The sequence below is a fragment of the Rhipicephalus sanguineus genome, chromosome 8, assembly GCF_013339695.2.
Source record: "Rhipicephalus sanguineus isolate Rsan-2018 chromosome 8, BIME_Rsan_1.4, whole genome shotgun sequence".
Classification (NCBI taxonomy): Eukaryota; Metazoa; Arthropoda; class Arachnida; order Ixodida; family Ixodidae; genus Rhipicephalus; species Rhipicephalus sanguineus.
The window spans coordinates 33,773,253-33,793,824 of record NC_051183.1 but is presented as its reverse complement, the minus strand read 5'-3'; positions in this window follow the sequence as shown (position 1 = coordinate 33,793,824).

The window sequence follows — 20,572 nt, the reverse complement described above, 5'->3', positions numbered from 1 at the left end:
GCCTTCTACAGCATGAGAGGCATGTGCCCCACTCCAGTTTACTAGCGACGAAGATACCCTAGATCAGCGAGCACTGCACGCTCATTTCGGACGCTGCGAGCGAGGTCGCTCACTTTCCAGGCGTTCCTTAAAGGGGCCCTGCAACACCTTTCTTAGTTATATTGGAATAGTCTCATTATTGACGTATGACTCTTCACGAGTCATATGCCGCAAAAATTTTTCGAATCCGTCGAGTCTAAGTGGTGTTACCAAATTATAGAGATCACGTTCCGCAGCTTTCTCCCTCAACTCAACGTCGCGAGCGCGTGGAAAGATAGGCAGCGAATCGAGGGAGGCAGCGCAGAGGAGCGAGGCTCCGCCCAAGAGCGCCGGCGGAGTTTTTTCTTCATTTTTTTCTCTCTGACGTCTGGGCGCAACCACGTGGTCTGTGCCGCCACTTCCGGTCGGCTTGCGTCGTTCTCGTCGAGCGGAGCCCATATCGCGCGTGCTTGAAAACTGCGCGTTGGTTTGGTAATGTTGGGTGTGCACCTCGAACGCCGTAGTGTTTTCATCGCTCTGCCAACCATGGAAGCAAACCTGCGCGCTCGTTTGGAACGAATGACAGCTGAGATCGGTTTCGGCCCATACTCCGATACACCGCCTCGTAAGACGGCACTGGCAGACGACCCCGAAGCGCCGCCATTACCGGACGCCCGCATTGTTATCGGAGACACGCTGCGCCCGTGCCTCGGTCGGTCGTGAGAACGTGCCGACGATGCAGTTCTCAGCTGACGAGGCAACACTCGAACGGCTGCCACTCTCAACGGAACCGGCGATGGTTAAAAGCACAGAAATATTCACGTTTTCGGCACTGCGCATGGCAAAGAAAACGGAACCACGCAACTACGAGCAGACGAGCTGTCGGTGAGACCGGAAGTGCTAATATTAATGTTTGTTCGGTGTTTTTAACGCGATAACAGAATATAAACATACATATTATCTACTTATTGAACTCAAAATTAACAACGAAAGTAATAATGAGGGTGTTATCGTGATTATAACATCAGCCAATGGTGGAACTGCCGACAATCGCGTCATATTTTGCGGACTAATACATCATTTGTCGAGAGAAGAAGGAGCGATTTTCAGCTGACTTTGAGAATTTATTGTAAATTCCAGGCCGTGCGCATCGCTGTAATATTTGGCTCGCGTGTTCTCGGGAGCCTCGACTACCGATCGGCAGCGTTTTTTGAGCATGCTCGAAAAGTGTTGCAGGGCCCCTTTAAGTGGCAGAATGGCAGTGAGGAATAAAAAGAAGAAAAGAAATAGGAGGCAGCATGAAACCTTGTGGTCAGCTTTCGCACGGCAACCTTTTCTGATGCCGTTCTCTGCAGCTACAGCCGCCTACGATGAACCTATGCCTTGGAATGCAAGAAGCCATAAAATGCAATAAGCGATGACTGCGATAACTCTTTGGTGCATAAAAGTTCACTGCATTGATGCCACAATGTGCTGCAAAATGTGTTTCATTTTTTTCGGTAACGGCGGAGATCGGCTGATCAATGATTACGACTTCCATGCAATTGCGGCGATGCTTTCGCGGATAAGCATAACAGAAGAGAGCGAAGGCGATGTGGCAGCCGGCGGTGAATGTGCCATTATGACTTATTGCCGACAACCTTATCACAGTCATCTGCAGCTATCGGCTCGGCTGCACGTGTGGCGTAAACTGTTCGGATTGACGGTGGTACAAACAGTACAAGCGCGCAGTGCTGCCGTTCACGCCGCCGCCGTGCCGTGCGAGATAAAGTGCACGTCGCTTCGTGGAAACGAAAGTGGCTTGCTGGTGTCGAGCGACACGGGCACCGAGAAACGTCAATGCACTTACAGCGAGTGTATACTGCGTGTTTTATTAGGCGACAACCCAAGCGCGCCGCGCAGGACCGTTGAGCATCGCGGAGACAGAGTGCGTGTTGCTTGCAAAATGCTTGTCTTCACCATGAACAGGCTACTCGCCGTACCCGTGCATGGTCCGAAGTGAAGTGGGCATGAAGAACGCACAAATGCTCGTAGTACAGCAAGTGACCTGGCAGTGATGACGTGAGCAGAGTACGCGACGCGCTGCACGCAACTAACCAGGGATGATTGGCTCCACGTCGCGGTACCGCGGTTGAGTGAAACGGTGTCAGTTCACTGCAAAGGCAATTTGAATCACTTGTGCATGCAGTGGGCGTCGCTTCACAGTGTGAAAAGGCTTGTCACCAGAGGGGTTGTTAGCACTCTACAATAAAAAGTGCGCAGAAAAAGAAACTGGCTTAGTTAAGTTTGGTTTGGTATCAACAGCCCCTCAATGATCCGAGTGCACACTGACAACGCAAAGGAAGAGCCAGAGTCTGGTTGAAGGCAGCGTTTATCCACGGCGACCTTTCGCACGGGCCGCGCCCAGCGAACTCTCTCAGTTCCCATCTTCCAGCGGGTATTCCCGCTTGAAAAACAATCATACAAACACTGTACGTTTCCCCTCTCATTTGGAAACCTATTATACAAACAGTGTACGTTCCCCCTCTCCTTGCTCTCAGCTAAGAAAAAAGGAAACCGCGCGATGCTCTCCTTCTGCAGAACCATCCGCGTTGGCCATTACTGCCGACGGACGTAACCCGATATTCCGCTTCGGACCTCGCTTCTCCTTTTCTGTCGCTGCGGCCACGTGGCCTGGACCGCGGTGACCGCCTGGCCGTTTTGAGAATCCTTTACCGCGGTTCGCTTCCCCGACACAAACTCTCCAAGCAATAATTCCGGGAACCCGCCACAGCTTTCGGGTCATGCATCTCTCCCGACGACCCCCTGTGGTGTCGGTGCCATGGATCTGCATCCGCTGCGACCTAACAGCTCGCAAACAACGAGCAGCAGCCCGCTCGCATATTCTGAGGCGCTGACACTTTCTGAGACTGACTGGCTTGGTCGCTAAGTGCACATTTTTGAGGGCGAGTCCATTTACAACGAACTACTGATATAACGACCAATTTTCGTGGCACTTTCGAGTTCGTTATAAACTGGTTCGAATGTGCAATATATTCCATCTTTACCAATAAAAGTTAACTGGGCTCTAGCAGGTGCTGTCAAATTTTAGGATATCATGGCTCGCTAGTGTGTGATATTGAGACCACATAACCTGTATTTGATTCTTGCATTTTTTCTGCCTTGCCAAGCCTCCTCTTGCAGCAATCATAACTTTGTGTGTTCTAGAAGGGTGATCTACTGATAAAACTCAAATAACTTTCCCCTTAATGTTCCTTTAAGCTTCAGCATTCGAAAGTCAGACAGTTTTCTCCACTTACATGTGGATTGAAGAATATGCGACCTTTCACTGAAATATGTTGGTTGATCATTGCTGTGATGTTAGCTGTGCAAGGGTTGATGATGTCATGACGCGCAGAAGTGAGTGTGTGAGAGGGACAGGCCTTTTGCTCATTGCTGGTAATAAATCTTTGGTTGCATGACACAACAACAATGCATGAAGTTGTCCCTATGGATCAACTGAGTCAGTATACAGCGTTGAATGACAATGTGCAGCAAGCAGAGGAGCACCCAGAGCCACCAAAGTATGCTGTGCCATCAGCAGCGTCCAGCTCTGGACAGATACCAGCAACGTACGTAGGCACTTCAGATTTTTTCTGTCTTCTTGACTGTGCAGTTGTGTTTAAAGATGATCTACATTGTTATATGCATACTTGCCATGGCAAGCGCACCCGATTTGTCCGCGATACTCTCGAATCCGTGGCAGCAGGGTGACCTTGAGAAACAATCTGGCAGGCGCCGCCACATACCCTGACTGCATTGCAGCTGTACGCCAGACACGTGAGCTGACAAGCAGAGTGCGAGAATATTTTAAAGAAGGTAGTAGTGGCTTGTGCTTTGCATTCTATCTTGATTTTGGCTTTCTCCTTTGAAGCTACGTTCCTGCTTTCATAGCACTGTTGTAGGCAGGAACGAGCGGGAAATATGTGCATCATAAGCAATAAAAACAATAAAGTGCCAGGGTTCTCAAACTTAAGCAACACCAGCAGCTTTTTAAAAGTACTGTGGAACCCCCTCTCCCATTGGAGGAGAATATAAGGGAAGGGGGGGGGGGGGTTCTGGTTATCCAGACACTCAAGGTAGCACTGCTGCTACGTCTGCATGTAGCGTTCATTATAACAGTTTTGTGTGTTATCTGTCATCTCAACAACTGCTCTTGTTAAGGAATTTGCAATTTCGCATTAATAATAGACAAACACTTTTTAAATGCAAAGCATTTCTTAGCGAACCCGAGCCATTTTGAGCGTTTCTATCTATCTGTCTGTCTGTCTGTCCGTCCATCCGTCGATCCGTCCATCCATCCGTCCGTCCGTCCAAAATATATCACTCTGGTAATTTTCCTGTATGTGACGCCATTTTTCTCATTAATTTACCGAAAAAACTTTTGCGCTTGAGCTTCGCCTTTAAGAGTAGAACGCGATAGCATAATCGGGCCCCGTGCGCATTGCCTTCTCAATTGCTAGCCTCACCGAAGCCGACGGCGGTATTTCTGCGAAACGAGGTCTTTAACGCAATCGCGTTAAAATTTGGAGCCGGCGAGGATGCACAAAAACACATCCATTCGGGCGTGAAGCGCGAACGGCAAAACGGCGACGAATTGCCTTGAACCGACCAGCTTCGTCGAAGAGCGCGGTGAGAGGGACGCGCGCATTTTTCCTACTCCGCTAGCGGACTCTCATGACAGAGGGCACGTGAGCGCTGTGCCCGATTCCGTGACTTTATTAGGACGCCCGAGCGAACGCAGTTTTGCCTCCTCGAGAATTCTTGCTCCGTGGCCTCAAGTGCCGTAAAACGACCTGACTTTGGCCTGCGAAACCCTCGGTGATTGGCTTTGCGTGTAAAAATTTGTTCTTGCTGGGCAGTCACCACTGCCGCACTGCACCACTAGTTCACAAACTCCCATCATTCCGACGTGCAGTTAAAACGCTGCTGCGAACGGGCACCCGAAGACTTTTGGGCCCGGAGCACCCACGGCGATGAAGCACAACATTCCCGATGTCAGATGAGCATGTGGAAAGAAAACTTGCTACCGTATGCCCCTCTCTTAGGAGGTGAGGAGTGCTGCTGCTGACTGGAATGGCAGCTCTTCTATCAACATGCCTGCCCGCCTATAAAAGCTGAAACAAAAGCAACTCCTGAACAAGTGCGTAATAAAGCTGTCAGCACGCTGTAACGTCCCTGATTTTTCCTTTATCTTCCTGTAACTGGCGGTACACATTTCGTGTAAATATACTGTTCGATATTCGATATTTTTGGCCACTATTCGACACTATTCGATTCGAATCTGATTCGACATTGAATTTCACTATTTGCACACCCCTAAAAATTATCCCTTGCTCTTCCAACGTGTTGTTCCTCTGGAGTTTTCACTTCGGTGCTGATTAACAGAAAGATATTTGAGAAATATTCAGTAGTTCGAATATGTGGTATTCGGTACGAGTACTGAATCGAACAGAACGCTATTCGATTCATTATTCGAAATTTTCGAATATTTGCACACCCCTACTTTTAAGAGTAGATTAGGCAACATTTACTTTGGTTGTGCATTTTATTTTGGCAGTGCACTTATTTCGTTGTTGGTAGCAGCACTACAGCAGCTTAGTTATGCCGCATTCCCAGGTACGTATTAGCGGTGTTTTGCTCTTGTACTTGGCAGATTCCAAGAGCTTTTGCATGAGGATATTCACCCAACAGCAGTGAATAGTTAGGTCTTCTACGGTAACTTCGAAATGTGTTGCAGGGCCCCTTTAAATAGAACAGTGTTTACTTTTTATTCTATTTCAAATTTGTCTTCAGGGGGACATCTTATTTTCTGTTGTCTTGTTGCAGGAGTGTGTTCAAGGGCTACTGTGGATTTGATGTGACTTGCTTTTCGCAAATCAAGGCTGCTAAAAAAAGCATCAGGTGGACGGTGAGAACCCTTAATTTTTAAACTTCTTGATGTCTTGTGTAGGCTGTACTTATACACGGTATTCTTTTTTGGCATAATTTCAGAATGCGTTATTAAGCATTTATTCTTGATGTTATGCCAGTAATTGGGTGGAAGGCTACATCATTATTGCCGATGTGGTTTACGGTTATAGGGAAATGCTCACATCTTGGTGGGCATGTATGAGGGGCACATGATCGACCACTGCTACCTTCAATTAATTTAAGCAAATTTTGGAAAGGCCACCCTGAGTGTGTTTCTTGTGATAGCCGACTTTTTGTTTTCCCTGATAACATTAAAATTCAGTATCCTGATGATGGAAAGAAAGGTCTTGCAAACATAACTAGGATAGAGATTTTACGCAGAAAAAATAATCGAGTAGCACGAGAAGGGAACCAAGAGTAATAAGAATTGTGCCTTTTCTTAATACGCATTTCAATTCAAATATCTTTAAGCATTGATTGTCTTCACACTCAAAGGCATGATGGACTTGTCTTGCTCCTTTATAAATTGTTCAAAGCCATTCAGCAAATCTTGCAAACTAATCACCTTCAGTCGTGTTGTTTCTTTGCACTTACCAAAAAAAGCGCAAGATTTTTTAAAAGTGCAATTAAGATATTTGATCAAATTTCTAATCTTTTTGAATGTTTGAACTTCTTAGAACTCGCTTCTTTCAAACGATGAACATTAAAAGTGTAGTAATTGACTTCAGTTTCAAGCATTAGCACACCTCTGCTTAGGATCTTGTGTGACCAGCATTGCTGATAAAAAAAGTGTATAACGAAGAATAACTTGGCCTTGTTCTTTTGCCATCACTAAATTGACAAACGATGAGAGAAGAAGCTCAGAAGGAAGCAGTGCAGTCAGTGTACAAGAATTATATATCAAGATTTTGCTTGGCTAAGTGGTGGAGACAATATTGTAGTATGCATGCTCCTATTAGCTGCCTTTCTTCCTCAGTGAAAAGATTTATTCGCATTACTTTTTGGTCCCCCTTCCTATGGTGGTAGTGTCGTAGAGGATACTATTCAAAGAACTGGTCAGTTATTTCACTGACTCGTATTGTATAGTTCATTCTTTGTTTATTCTAAACCTAAAATTTAAGATTATGCTTGATTGTGCGTGACTGTCCTGCGCACAGTGCGTGGACGCGCTGCCTGTAACAGAGAGCAGCGGGTCTTTGTGTGTGCATGTGTGACTTTCCCGAACAGCAGGGTGCCTTCAGCTACGCTGATGGTTATGAAAACTTAAGGGGCAACGCCACGCTTGAAGCCATGAATCACTCATACAAAAACATTGTTAAAAGATGGGACGAAGAAAGACGCAGACCATGTCCTTGTGTCCTTTTTTCGTCCCGTCTTTTTAACGCTATTTTTTAAATGCGGAGCATTTCCTAGCGAACTTCTGCGACTTTGAGCGTATATATCTAGCCGCCTTCGACTGTGCTCACCTGGCCGTTTCGTTAATGGGACGTATAACAAAATTTCTATTTCTACGAACATAAACGATAGGTCATAACATGAAAATCATTACATGCACGTCATGAACAGCATGATTTACATGCCACGGTCTTGGTGCTCTTGCGGCCGTTTCGTTAACTTGATATACATACCAAAATTGGTATGACGTGAGAAGATTGTATGACAAACATAAGTGACAGGTCCTATCGTGCAAATCGTGACATGCATGTCATGTACAGCATTATTTACATGACATGGTCTCGGTGCGCTCACAGCCGTTTAATTATATGGATAGATACCAAAATTGGTACGACGAAGCATTTCTGTATGGCAAACATAAATGACAGCTGGCAACATGAAAATCAAGACATCCATGTCATGTAGAATATGATTTACATGCCGCGCTCATGGTGCACTTGTGGCCGTTTCGCTAGCTTGATACACACCAAAATTGGTATTGCGTGATGTGACTGTACGACGAGCATGAATGACAGGCCATAACATGACAATCATGACATATGTATCATGTAGGGCATGATTTGCATGTCATGCTCATGGTGTGCTCGCGGCCGTTTCGCTAGCTTGATATACACAAAAATTGGTATTGCTTGACATGAATGTACGACGAACATAAATGACAGGTTATAACATGACAGTTATGACATGCATGTTGTGTAGAGCATGATTTACACGCCACACTCATGGTCTGCTCGCAGCCGTTTCGCTAGCTTGACATACACCAACATTGTTAGTGCGCACCGTGACTGTATGATGAACACAAATGGCCGGTGGTAACATGACAATCATGACATGCATTTCATGTACAGCAAGATGTACATGCCACGCTCATGGTGTGCTTGCGGCCGTTTCCCAGCTTAATATACACCAAAACTGGTATTGCATGACGTGACTGTATGACGGACAAAAATGGCAGGTGGTAACATGACAATCATCGCATTTTCGATGGAGGCGAAAATGTCTGAGGCCCGTGTACTTAGATTTAGGTGCACGTTAAAGAACCCCAGGTGGTCAAAATTTCCGGAGCCCTCCACTACGGCGTCTCTCATAATCATATCCTGGTTTTGGGACGTTAAACCCCAGATATTATTATTAACATGACAATCATGACATGCATTTCATGTACAGCATGATTTACATACCATGCTCATGGTGCGCTCAAGGCCATTTTCTTTGCTTGATATACACCAAAACTGGTATTGCGTGACCTGACTGTACGACGAACATAAATGACAGGTGGTAACATGACACTCGTGACATGCATTTAATGTACGGCATGATTTACATGGCACTCGCTTGGTGCGCTTCCGGCCGTTTTGTTAACTGGATACACACCGAAATTACTATGGCATGACATGAGTGCATGACGAACATAAACCACAGGTTATGCATTGGATATACCATAATATACGTTTCACTGTATTAAAGATTGTACCTGTATGAGTGCATGACAAACATGCGATATACAGTGAACTAGATGGCATGGCATGAATGCCTTCATTTCCCTCAAAGACAAACAAGGCAACGTATGCAGCTCTTTGCTGGCTGCTTCGCATTACATAGATTCCCACAGTGCGTGGGATCTGCCAGATTTTCTACTGGTAATCATAAACTGACTAGTCCAAATGCGTACTCTGCTTAATGAATCACTCCTCTGCCTTTTCCAAGGGCACATAGGAAGGATCCCGACTTCGCGCTTCGGTCTGCCTTTATCTGCCCAAGAATTTGCACAATTTTTTTACGGTGTCGAGTGCACTTATGACTTGTTTAGCCCATTACTTTGTATTCCAATTTTTACAGTGATCTAATTAAAGTTTTGGCTTCACAAAGTTATAGGCATTTCTCATGTTATCTGGCTGGCTAGCAACATGCCTTTTTTTATTCTGTTAGAAAAGCCAACACGAGGCCAGCATGGTAATAAAATATGAATTCTAGTACACATTGTTAAAGACGGATATGGGCCTGATGTTACTCCCTAATTTTCACTCTATAATATATGCTTGTCATTCTATTTGCAGTATAATGAGAATCGCCGGAAGCTCTTTGCAAACATGGGTGTGGTCTGCCCGTTTTGCATCTCTGTCACCAGACCACCACCTGAAGGCACCGTGGTGCGAGTGATGGCAGTCTATGCGCAGCCAGATGATGCCATGGATGTGGTCAAGCGCTGCCTTGTTCACACTGAAATTGACAAAGACAAGCAAGGTGAGGAAGCTTGTTACGCTAGCTGCTGTGGTTAATTGGTCAATACAGACTGAAATAGGAATACAGCAGAGATAAGATAATCAAAGTGGTGAATGTATGAAGCTTGTAGTGTACGCTTCTTTCGCCATTGCAAGAGTCCATTCGCAGGTCCTTGATCAATTCTTGTGTGAATATCACATTTTTCTAACATGAATCGAATGCGAAATCATCAAATATACCAAATCATCAAGCAAGGTGCACGGACAGAAAACAATGGGACAGGCGAACACTATATGTTTCCTTATGCACTACAGATTACCATGCTTGTACCAACATGCCCAAGCAGCCACATTGTTGAAATTCACTATTTCATATATCAATTGCAACGCTGTGGAAGCTAGCGAGACTTCTTGCAGTAGGTGCCTTGACACTTTTTGGTGTTTCATTCGCAGCCTGTCGTGATGCATCATGCCCGGGCTCGTGCTTGGCTAGCACAAGCGTTTACAATGATGAAAGCCAAGTGCAAGACGTGTGCACTACATCTTGCTGGCTGAACTTCTTGCATGGCTTCCGCAGTGTTGCACCGGATGTATGAAACGGAGTATAGCTATCTTTTAGCCAAGAATATTCAACATTAATGACACGGATATACCATATTTACACTTGCATAATGAACACACCCCTAGCTTTAATCGTCAAAATATAGATTTTTTTTCTCCCGCGTAAGAAACGCGCCCCCAACTTTGATCCCTTGCAGTATTGCGAACAAGCACACTGTCGCCGTAGCAGCTGCACACTTTTAGATGCGAAGTATCTTATGGCGGAGTTCAATCCGGTGGTGGTGGTGGTGGTGTGCGGCGTGACCACCCTTACTGCGCATGTGCATAACCTCACCCTCCCCCTTTCCACTTTCCCTCTTCACTTTCTCCTCTCCACATTCCCCTCCCCTCTCCACTTTCCCTCTCCCCTTCCCCTTTCCACTTTTCCTCTGAAACGCAGGCTAGACATGCCGAAATTCTCTCCTGCGCAACGCCGCAATGAGCACCAGCGCATGCGCGTCCCCTCCCCCTCTTTCTCCTCTCCTACGCTGCCCCACTCTCGCACGCCTGTCGACCGCGTTCCCCGTTTGCCCTGTGAGAATTAACGGCCAGGCTAGAGGGAAGACAAGACGCGCGTAGCGTTCCTCTTCGCATTCCACGACGCGAGGTCAGTAGCATGCCCAACGAACGCCAACGGAACGCGATCGTGCAAGTGCTCCGGCTTCGCATCGCCTCATGGTCCCCTTTAGTGGGAAATGGTGTAATTTTTCTTCTTTAAGTGCATGCGTGTGTGTGTGTGTGAGAATGTTATTTGTAGTAATTAGGATATAAATGTGAAGAAAGTAAAGTGGACGAAAAGACAACTTGCCGCCGCAGGGAGCGAACCTGCTACCTTCAAATAACGCGTCCGATGCTCTGCCACTGAGCTACGGCGGCGGTCATCCTCCCGTCCACTTTATGGGGTATATATATGTGTATTTAAACCTAAAAGTCAGCGCCGATCGCAGCCATGGCGGCGAGTGTGGAACACTTTTTTCTGCCTGTTGGCGTCACGGAGCACATGATCTTTTTACGAGCTGGCAACTGACCAATAATCCCTGGCATAGTACCGAAGGCATCAAGGATATATATATATATATATATATATATATATATATATATATATATATATATACATACACACACACACACACACACACACACACACACAATATTAATGAGAACTAACAGACAAAAAAAATGCCAAGGAAAGTATAGGGGACGTTATTAGTAGTAAATGTAATGTAAATGTGAAGAAAGAAAAGTGGACGAGCATCGGACGCGTTATTCGAAGGTCGCAGGTTTGGTCCCTGCCCGTGGCAAGCTATCTTTTCGTCGACTTTTCTTTCGTCACATTTACATTACATTTACTACTAATAACGTCCCGTTGTCATGAGTAAAGGAGCACGGGGCGCGTGCCGGGCAGCGCAAGGCGTCGATGGTGTGCGGGGAATGGAAAAGTACCCGATGGTGTGCACCCCCGCCACGTCGACGCAAGCCATTGGCCGGAGAAAGGCGCGTGCCATGCGACCCGAGCCGAGGCAATGTCAGAATGGAGTTGGGAGAGAGAGAGAGTCGGGAGACACCGTGGTGGCACTGCAAACAAAACTTTATCTAACACACCACGGCACACAAAAATGAACACTCAAAATTTACACAATATTGACACATTAGGAAATTTCTAGGCTAGTACGCTATCGCTGACAAAACATTGAAAAGCATTCTAGCTCTGCTTGGCTCCTCTAGTCCTAAAGTCTGGCCACTATGGCCTCTCAGTCACTCGCGATACCCATGGAGCGTTCTTACGGTTCGCGGTGTCCGCTGACTCTGTTCGTGGTCCAATGTCGACGCCCAGTCCCGTCGTCGCAGCGCCTGTCGACGTCTCCGGGCCGTCGCCGTCGATCAGACGCCTCGCTGATCGTCTTCCTCGCTGATGCTTCCTTCCTTTCGGAGAACACCGGTCTTTCCCAGTTAGGCCTAACTGTCGACCTCTCCTCAGTGCCACCGTCTCGAACTGTCGACGTGGCTCTCCGGTGATTGTCGGTAGGTCGCCGTCATCTTGCCGAGCTGTGGTAGTGCCACAGGTGCCACGAGAACTGCGTGATGAGGCTGCCGCAAGCCCGGAACGCCTCGCTCGGTAGACCCCGAGGTCGACGGCCACCCTCCCGGGGCATGCACCACGCTGCCTCCAGAACTCGGCCCTGCTGTTCCCGTCGCGGACGCGACGCTGGCCTGCACCACCTTGCTCCTCGACGACTCCACCGAACAATGCCCAAGTCTTCTTCCGTGGTCTCTTACCTCGGCTCGGGTCGCGTGGCACGCGCCTTTCTCCGGCCAATGGCTTGCGTCGACGTGGCGGGGGTGCACACCATCGGGTACTTTTCCATTCCCCGCACACCATCGACGCCTTGCGCTGCCCGGCACGCGCCCCGTGCTCCTTTACTCATGACACCCGTATACTTTCCTTGGCATTATTGTCTGTTAGTTCTCATTAATATTGTGTATAACAAAGAAAAACGAGCCCTTAAAATTCCCACTTCTTTCCTTCATATATATATTTATATATACACACACAGTCGAATCCCGTTACAATGAACGCCGCTTCAACGAAATTTCCGGTACAACGAAGAATTCTCGGTTCCCCATCAACAGTCCATAGGAGTCAATGCATAAATATGCTCGCCACAACGAACACTTTTTCTGCTGCCGTTCCGCTTCAGCGAAATTTGCCGTGCAATAAACACGATCTCGAACACTTTGGTGCATTTTAAGACATAAAAATACGTCCACAAAGTCTAAATCGCGTGTTGGCACCACCAGAAACCGCCGCTGTTGACCGAGCATGAGGGCCACCATTGCTTGATAGCGACGGCGATCAGACTGCCCTGCTAAAGTCCCTAGATTTTTCCCTGTTCTTTCTTAAGTACCGACAACCATTGAAGCGCCGCCGACGAATCTCATTGGCTAACGCTCGTTTTCTGTAGCCACGTTCTTCTTAACGCTTTTCCAGCATCCGGGGAAATGCGTCCCCCTTTCACTAATGACAGGGGTTTGACGGGAGGAGAAAGGCGCGTCGCGTTAGCATATTGTCCGCTGAAAGATGCGTGGCTAATGTACTTAGACGCACATGGCTTTGTAAATCTTCCAAGTTAGGAAGAAAATGGCGGCAGACGCCAGCTGCGCGTGAGAGAGGGCCGGGAAAGGAGGCAGTTGTTGGTACTTAAGTGAAAAGGAAAAATCTAGGGACTTTATCCCCTGCTTTCTCAGCTGGCTTGAGTTGCTTCTTAGTCGCAGACAATCCGAAGCCAAAGCTCAGATGTTCACGCTGGCGTGCAATCGGGGAGCGATTCTTTTTCCAATGCTTTTTGTGCTTTTCGCACTTCGCCAGAGGTCAGAGCGACGGTACATTCGCATTATCAACGCGAGCAGCCCTGGGGTGCAATCGTGGAACGATGCCTTTTCGAGTGCCAATGCTTTTCGTGTTTTTCGCGCATGGCCAGTGCGACTGGTGGTCGGAGCAACAATTCGTCCGCGTTATCAACGGGATCAGCCAGCCACGAGTGATGGATGATAAGAATAGCATATAGGCTTCCCAAGCAACACTTAGCGGCGCTGCTGCTCTTGACAGGCAGCGCCATCTCTGGCAAAAAATTAAAAACTAGAGGGTAAGCAGCGCGCGTTTTCCCTTCTCTTCATCGCGTTGCCGCTCGCTTCTGTGCACATGCAGAGCTCTCGCGGTGCACTTGCGGTGCCTCACAATGTACCGCTTGCAGTGCGGCTTCAAAAGGATCTTCAAGCTTGACTGGCACTTCTGAAAAGCGAACTTGATAAAATGAAAAAGGCTCGTCAATCACGTTAAAAAGAGCAAAACTATTTTTGTCACATTAGTAAAGTACCGTATTTACTCGATTCTACCGCGCCCTCGTTTGTAACGCGCACCCGTTTTCCGCGACCAAAAAAAAAAGAAAATTAAGACATCGATTGTAATGCGCACCCATGTTTCGCGAGAGAAAAAAACAAAAAAAGTCCGCAGGAGTCAACCTTCGCACATTCCGTAGAATAAGTATTTGGGTTTTAAAGAACTAAAGTTTCAAAAAATAAAACAAAGTCAAACAGCGGGCCTTGCCGCTAAAGCTGTCACCACTACGGCGGCGATACGAGTCGCATAATGGATCAATCCTCGTCGCTGTCGGACCACTCCTTGTCGCTGTAAACGCTCTTTGATTTCGGGAAACCGGCCCTGCTTTGGTCCACTGAAACCTTTTCGTGAAGCTTTGCTGTAAAAAATATTCTGCTTCTGTTTGCGACAGTCTCGCACGCACGTTTCGGGAACTCCGAACGACCGCGATGCGGCCTCATTTCCGTCCGTCTCTGCACATGTAATAACTTTTCTTTTAAATGCGGCATCGTGGTGCACTCGTCGAGTATTTGGAGTCGGCACTTCCATGCCGTCGATGCGAACGCAGAACGGGATGGCAAACTCCTCAGCGCACGTACGAACTGAAACAATGGCAGAAATAGCCGAGGCGCGCCGCGCATAGGAGGCGGCCATTTTGAAATGCCGATGGCAATATGATAACCGAGATTTTTTTCGGTACTTGATTCTAACGCGCATGCGATTTTTGGACTCGTTTTACCGAAAAAAAGGTGCGCGTTAGATTCGAGTAAATACGGTAGTCTTCCACGATACCAAAAACACCACGCTTGCTGCTAGAAGGCCCTTAATAAGCGAGAAAACGCTCAAAAAGAAAATACAGGTGGCGACGCCACCTTGGAATTCCCGCACCATTTTCCGTGACGGCACATATTTTTGATGGCGCCTGTTTGGGCCTACGTAGTTCCTAATCGGTTAAATCGAAGTACATTGTCTTTTGAGGGGGCCAGAGACTTGACATAACGAGTTTGTGGAAATTTCGTCGAGCTAGTGGCGCCAAAATACGTTAAATGCTCTTTGAAATCTTTTACGTCACGAATTACAAAGTTCGGCGCGAAATTTAAAAATGAGACTTTGAACTTGGTTTTCTCCTCTAATAATAGACCTATGCTGGTGAAATAAACTACACAAAAGTTCTCCGACCACACTTTATCAATCTAAACCAATTCTTTGTTTCTCTTTAGTGTCCCTTTAACGGTGAAGAGCAGACGATCGAGAGCAACGACGCCCGACTCAAAGTGAAATGCATTTCCCAAGTCGCGATTACACCGTGTAGGACGTAGTTAAGTTTGATTTGGTATCGACAGCCCCTCGATGATCCGAGTGCTCGCTGACAACGCAAAGGAAGAGCCAAAGTCTGGTGTAAGGCAGCGTTTTTTCACGGCGACCGTTCGCACGGGCCGCGCCCAGCGAACTCTCCTTTCCCGTCTTCCAACCGGCATTCCCGCTCAGTTGAAAAACAATCATACAAGCACTGTACGTTTCCCCTCTCAGTTGAAAAACCATTAACAAACAGTGTACCTTCCCCCTCTCCTTGCTCTCAGCTAGGAGAAAAGGAATCCGCGTGACGCTCTCCTTCCCCAGAACCACCCGCGTTGGCCATTACTGCCGACGGACGTAACCCGATATCCCGCTTCGGACATCGCTTGTCCTCCTCTGTTGCTGAGGCCACATGGCCTCGACCTCGGCGCCCGCCTGACCGTTTCGAGAATCTGCTGCGGCGGTTAGCTTCCCCGACACAAACTCTCCAAGCAATAATTCCGGGAAACCCGCCACAGCTTTCGAGCCATGCATCTCTCCCGACGACCCCCAGTGGTGTCGGCGCCAAGATCCGCCTCGCTGAGACCTAAGAGCTCGCAAACATAGCGAGCAGCAGCCCGCTCACACATTCTGAGGCGCTCACACTCTCTGAGACTGACTGACGCATACGTCGAGGTAAGTCTCATTGTGTCATGTTAAAGATGAATATCCACATGCACTCCGAAATGAAGCCGTACACGCTATCGATGTTCTGTGGTGTGGACTGTGAATCATATGATTGTTTTGATATGGCATGCTTACAGTAGCAGCGGTGTACTTTCGTGAACAAACGTTTGCGGCGTGCGAAAAAAAAATTATACGGCCATTGCACTGTTTCCTGAGAAGGTTAGAGTCAAGTCCTCCATGCCGCTGGAGAATCACCCGCCAATTGAGACGCGAGGCAGCTAGCTGAGCTTTAACCACTGTGAAGCAAGATGAACTGCTCGCCTCGTATTTTCGGCTCTCGCGTCATGCTTGCAGTCTCTTTTTATGATAACGACTTGACAGGCATATAAAACCTGCTGCGCGAACGCGGCTAGAAAATCGCACAGTCAGAAGGTGGTTACTTCAAGGTTGCAATTGCAAAACATGTATTAAGTGCCAGTTATATTTAGCGGCTTAAATATATATCACCCTAACAAAGTGACAAAAACAAAGCAAACCTGCAGAACGATGTCAAAGCTTGCTGAAAATGCACAGACCTCCGTTCCGGCGTGATAGAGCAGCCTTCCCGACCCGTGAATTGCAGGCGCCGAACTTCTGACAATGTGCCGAGTTCAGTTGAATTCAACCAACCGCGCAACGCTAACGGTAAAATGCAAGTGTGAACGTTCAACAACGACGGGTAGGTGTCATGAACACGGGGAATCAAAACACAAAGTTGCTTCACTTACAACCATAACTGGACTTTCACAATGCGAGAAGACGGCGAGTAATCATTACTGTAGTCGCTGCGTGCATGCGCCGCGTTACTTACCGATTCAGGTAGTCGAAATGAACAAAAGTGATGAACTCAGACAGCCAAAATAGAAGGCGAGACAGCGCTGTCAGCTATCCACGCTTGCCGCCTTTATTTTTTGTGTGACACGCCCGGGAACCGATACAGTTTCACACGTGAATCGCGTGCCTTGGTGCTGTCTGCACTGTTGTGGCAGGCCAGTAAACCGCAATACTTCAGACCTCGCTTGCACTTCTGCGGGGTCGCTTCTGCCATTGCGGAAATGCGCAGCTTCACACAGCAAGCCTCTTGGTTCAACGTGCCGAGCTGACGGCCCCCCAGTTACCCGCACCGACAGAAGAACGCGTGCGCACGTGCGCTAGCGCTACCGTGAAAGGGGCTGAGTCGGCCGCGCACGCGCTACAGAGCTTTCCGAAAGAGCCGTAGCGCGGCGCTGTCGTCACGCCGCAAACTTGAGCTTGGGTTCCCTATAATAAGGCGTAAGTGATTGCTCCGCGATGCACGCCTGCATCTCGGTGTTGTCGGATATGTTGTTGGCGGCGAATTGCTACTGTTAGCGTACTAGTGCAACTGTGCAGTTCGTGTTGCGCGCCCTTGCCTCTGTTTGGTTTCTTTCGCGGAAGCCGTTGTTTCAGCGTGCTTTTCAACCTGGCGTCGCTATGCATATATGAGTCGCGTCATGACGCTTCTGGGGAAACAAAGGAAGCAGCCGACACATTTTGAATTTTGGAATTAAAAGTTTCTCTGTTCTACTAGCTCAGGTCAGCTGTATTTTTTTCGATTTCACTACAACGAAATGTTTGCATCAACGAAGTTTTTTCCAAGTATCGTCAATTTCATTGTAGCGGAGTTTGACTGTGTATATATACAGTTAAACCTCGTTATAACGAGACGGGCTATAACGAAATAATGTGTGGCAGCACACTGCGCACAAACCGGCGCAGCCTCCGCCTCGTCACTATCCAGCCCGGCGTGACACGGCTTCATGCTACACCACGCCTCCGATAAGGGACAGCGCCACCGCAGCGTCACCGGAGGCTTACGTCACCGACGGTGGCTTTAAAACCAAACTGCCAAGCTCGGAAGTGATCATTCCTTCGCTACCCGACTGAGCGCAGCGTCGGTATGCTCGCCCCGCTGCTGCTACTCCGTTAATAAACAGTTGTTACGTTTTATGTTGGGATGCGTCCTTCCATCGACACGGCATCCCACATCTGGTGACCCGGAAACCGAACAAACCGCACCGCACCGCCAGTGCAACAACTTCAACAGGCACTGCAGACCCAGCAACAGCAGCCTTCCCGCAGCGCCTCCACAACAGAGGCCGTGCCTGCCGGCTCCGCTGAGGACGTCAGAGCTCCCGCAGAAGGCATCCCGCACGCTGCCTCACACGACGCCTGGCGTGTCGCCATCAAGCTTCCGGCGTTTTGGGCGGACTCGCCCGAAGTCTGGTTCGCCCAGTTCGAGGCCCAGTTCTCCCTGGCGCGCATCACGCAAGACCGCACCCGCTACGATTACGTCGTCGCCCACCTCGACGCACGTTATGCCAACGAGGTCCGGGATATTCTCGCCAACCCACCAACGGCCAACCACTACGAACACCTGAAGACTGAACTCATCCGCCGCCTGTCGCTCTCGGATGAACAGAAGGTGCGGCAACTTCAGTCCACAGAGCTTGCTGAGCGCAAACCTTCGCAGCTCCTGTGCCACATGCGTGCGCTCGCGGGAAGCTTGCAAGTCCAGGATTCCTTCCTGCGAGTGCTTTGGCTCTAACGACTCCCGCCGCACGCCCAGGCAATTCGGCAGGCCCAGGTTAGGTTACCCCTCGACGAACTTGCGGAGATGGCTGATCGCGTCATCGAGGTCTCCTTGCCGCAGTTGTCGCCCACCATCCAGGCTGTCGCCGCACCGCTGAACACCGCGGAGCTTGCACGCCGCATCGACGACATCGATCGACAGCTCAACTCCATTCAACAACGCTTGGGTGAACGTCTTCCGATGCACCAGCGCCGCCACTCGCAAAGCCGCGACCTTAACACCAGTTCGTCGCGGCAACCCGGCAACAACGGCCCGTGCTACTACCACCGACGCTTCGGGGACAGAGCCCGGCAATGTCGACCACCCTGTTCCGCTGGGCATGCGGAAAACGCCAACTGCAGCTCGTAGAGACGGCCGCAAGCTGCCAACCCGGAGGCCGTCGCATCTTCGTCACCGACCAAATCACGAAGCAGCGGTTCCTTGTCGACAGCGGTTCCGACATTTGCTGCTACCCGCGATCCCATCTTCAAGGTCCTCGTCCGCCTATGTCTTTCGAGCTCAGCGCGGCAAACCGCTCTACAATCAAGACGTACGGCTCGCTCTGCCTGCACATCCAGCTCAGAAACATACGCCGTGACCTTCGCTGGAATTTTGTCATCGCCGACGTCGCCGAGCCAATCATCGGCTCAGACTTTCTGGCCCACTACAACCTCCTTCCGGACTGCCGCAACGACCTCCTCATCGATGCGACAACGGGACATTCCACACCAGGCCAGCGAACGACCGCCCAACAGCCAAGCATCAAGGTACTCAGTGTTGACAATCATTCGCCGTACCACGCCATCCTCGCCGAATTTCCCGGAATGCATTCGAAATGCTTCAAACGCCGTGGATGAGTGTGACGGCGACCACGATCGCAAATTGCTTTCGACACGCCTCATTTGCCGCCGCACCAGACGCCAGCGAGGAGCCATTATTAGACGAGCCCGCTGTGCCAGACGGTTTCGCCACATCAGACGAAGTTGCAGCATCTTGGACGGCACTTCGTGACGCCGGTGTCGTGCCTGACAGCGAGTCGTTTTGCGACTATGTGAGTGCGGACTCGGAAGTGGTGGCAACGGAACAGCTCCCGGATGACGACATTGTGCGCGCTGTCAACGATCTGGATGAGACCAGCAACGATGATTCTGCCGACGAAAGGAAGACCAACGTGCCGACAGCGTCGGAGGCATTAGATGTGGTGGACGTACTGCGCCGCTACTACGGCACTCACGAGGGCAACGAAGATGGCATGAACATTGCAGCCGCAGCTGAGCGAGCCATCGTTCGCATCAGGAAGATGCAGCAACGTCCAATTACGGACTTCTTTGCAGCTACGGCTGTTTGAAATGTGTGCTGTGTGTTTTGAAGTGCAATAAAAGAGGTGTGTGACTTTTCCTTTTCATCTGCGGAATGCGGTTATTTTGTTGCGTACCAGCGTACGGCGAGATGCTATTTCGCCCACTATTTGTTTTGGGTAAGTACAGCGCATAATATTTGCAGTATATACCCGCTGCGGCTATAACGAAATATTGGCTATAACGAGCAAATCGCGGCAGCCCTTTAATTTCGTTATAATGAGGTTTAACTGTGTATATATATATATATATATATATATATAATTATGCTAACCCACTTCAGGTTGCTTCTCTATGGCTTTAATGCTAACTTTGTGATGAGAGCACAACTTGTACAAAGCTATCGGTACACCACAGCATATGCGACCACACCCTGTCAGTCATTTCCTGCCAGACATGTGCAGTGGCCCCCCTCTAGCTCCCACCTCTGCACCCTGTGTTATACGTTTTTTACGGAATCCGTCTGGAGACGCAGCATAGTTTAAACTTTTTTGATATC